We start from the raw sequence: 3,165 nt of genomic DNA, 5'->3' as shown, positions 1-3,165 counted from the left end.
ACAATTCTAGCAAATTGGATGTTAGAACTGATCAATGTACATTCTTGGGTTATGCATTTGGGATACAAAGGTAGTGTGTGTTATCACCGAATGAAGAAGAAGTTGTTTATTTCAAGACATGTTATGCATGATGAAACTGTGTTTCCATTTATGGATAAGTTTGTCCATTCTTCTTTACATCAGTCATATAGTCATTTTAACAAGCATCCTATACTTGTTCCAATTATTATACCTTCAGTTCCTAGTTATGTTCAGTCAAGTGGAAATAGTATGGACTCTTTCATTAATGGGCAGAACACATCGTTAGGCAGTATTCATCACATTGGTGGTTCTAGAAGTAATGAGCAGTATATTAGTTCTCAAGGTCATTCATCATCTGGGAATAGTTTTCCACATGTTCAAAATGATGATTTTTTTGTACAAGATTCCCCGTAGCATCATTCTTCCTCTCAAACATCAAATGCTTTGTTGCCTGTCCATAGTTCTACACAATTAGAGGTAAATCTCTCTCTTGATCCAAATATTGATTCAATTGATAATGTCAATTCTGATTTATTTATGGTATCTTCAAGTCATCCTATGACAACTAGATTGAAGTCTGGTGCCATCTCTAGGAAAAAATTATAGTTCATATCTTGCATCTAATGATGATTTCTCTGAGACAAATGCTAGTGACTCTGTTGATGTTAGGTTCAAGGGTTACACTGCAGTATTATCTATTCATAATTCAATTGAGCCTACTACTTTTAGAACAACAGTTGTACATAAACAGTGAAGGAATTCTATGTTATAAGAGTTTACAACTTTACCAAACAGGGAACATGGGAGTTGGTTCCACCACCAGTTGATAGGAATATGATAGGAAGTAAGTGGGTTTATAAGATTAAGAAGGATCAATATGGCAAGATTTCTAGATACAAGGCTTGCTTAGTGGCTCAAGGCTATAGTCAAGAACATGGGTTAGATTATGATGATACATTCAGCCCTGTTGTACGACACACCACTGTAAGACTTGTTCTTGTTATTGCTGCTTCACAGAGGTGGAAATTACGCTAGTTAGATGTAAAGAATGTGTTTCTGCATGGTGATCTTCAAGAAGAAGTGTTCATAAAGCAACCACAAGGGTTTCATGATCCTAATCATCCTTAGTATGTTTGTAAGCTTGTTAAGTCTCTATATGGACTTAAACAAGCTCCTCGAGCCTGGAACTCCAAATTTACCACATATCTACCTACTTTGGGATTTGTGGTTTCGGAATCCAATCCTATTTTGTTTGTTAAAGCTCTTGACAATGAAGTTATGATTCTTCTCTTATATGTGGATGACATAATTATCATAGGTTCACAACCTGTGTTAGTGCAAGAAATCATTGATTGATAAGTTTGAAGAGGTGTTTGATAGGAAAGATATGGGATTGTTGACATACTTCTTAGGTCTTCATATTACTTACAAGGATAATGGGGATTTATTGATATCCTAGTCTAAGTATGTAAAAGATCTACTTCACAAGGCATCTATGGATTCTTGTAAACCATGTTCCACTCCCTGCAAGCCACATACTCAGTTGTTTAAAGATGAAGGAACACTCTTACTTGATCCTACTCTATTTTGCAGTCTTGTTAGGGCCTTACAATACCTTACATTTGCATGTTCTGACATTGCTTTTGCAGTTAATTATGCTTGTCAGTTCATGTCTACACCAACATATTTGCATTTTGCCTTGGTGAAAATGATTATGCGTTATTTACAAGGCACTATGAACTGTGGTCTCACATTTTCTACTATTGATTCTATAGAATTCACTACCTTTAGTGATGCTGATTGGGCATCGGATGTAAACACTAGAAGATCAATGACTGGCTTCGTGGTATTCTTAGGTCCAAATCCCATCTCCTGGCAATCAAAGAAGTTAGGGAATGTTTTCAGAAGTTCAACTAAAGCAGAATATAAAGCTTTAGCTAATGCTATTGCTGATGTAGCTTGGATATGTTTGATTCTCAAGGATTTGCATGTCTTCTTGTCCTCTCCTCCACTTATCCATTGTGACAATGTTTTGACACTTGCTTTGTGTTCTAATCCGGTTTTTCACACTCAGATAAAACACCTTGATACATATTTTCATTTCGTTCGAGAACGAGTTCAGAAGGGAGATTTAGTCATTGAGTATATTTCTACAATTGATCAAGTGGCAGACGTATTGATCAAAGGTCTTCACGGTCCCTTATTTTTGCAGCATTGTTCCAATCTCAAACTGGGATACCCCAATTAAAATTGAGGGGGGTATTAGCTGTATTTTCTAAATGGACAGGTGTAACAATCTTGAGTGTACATTTGTCACAATCTGGTAGCTTGGGTTAGTTAGAAGCTTGCTTAGTCATTAAGTTTTCCTAGCTACTATAAATAGCTAGAAGGTCAACAGTTGTAAGAACTTTTACTAAAATGATATTTTGCTCTCATTCTTTCTTTCTCTAGAATTCTTTGTTCTTCATTTCTTAATTCCTAGGTCTCTGTAGAAGTGTTAATAAATCCAACCTTGGATGCAATTTGCATCCACAAGACTCATTTCTAGTCAGAATTATGTTGATGGATAGAATCAATGATGATCAATGTCAATTGACACCATTAAGGTAGAATTATATTGATTGACATTATCAAACATAATCATGGAGATGTTTATGAGGGATTTGGATTCCATCCGGATTCAAGTTATGAGGATTTTAAGGATCCTCACATTTTAATCGTTTATCGTACATTATGCGGTTAGAAATCATTTTAAATTTATTTATTTAAAATTAACATAAATAGTATCTAACAAAAACTAACCGCACAATGTACAATGAACGGTCATGATGTGAGGATCCCTAGGATTCCCACAAAGAGGATCTGGAGAGAATCCTCATCCGTTTATGAGCCTTATAAATACAAGCAAGTAGAAGAGAAACTGACGCTCAAACACAAGAGATTTTTCAGTGTGACATGAACACGAAGTGGTACACCACATGTCACTATATAAATGATGAGATATGTGTGTTAAAAGGTTAATAATTTAAAAAATAAAATTTCTCACCACTTATATAAAAATACATGGTGTACCACCCGTGTTCGGGTCACAATAAAAAATTTCTCTTCAAAGACAAACAATTACATCGCTCAATTCAAACTACC

Source organism: the organism of the source record quoted next, unplaced genomic scaffold (assembly GCF_019419815.1).
Source record: "Pyrus x bretschneideri cultivar Hongxiangsu unplaced genomic scaffold, Pyrus_bretschneideri_v1 Contig41, whole genome shotgun sequence".
NCBI classification, from domain to species: Eukaryota; Viridiplantae; Streptophyta; class Magnoliopsida; order Rosales; family Rosaceae; genus Pyrus; species Pyrus x bretschneideri.
The sequence above is the reverse complement of the archived record's forward strand: the minus strand, read 5'-3'. Positions refer to the sequence as shown.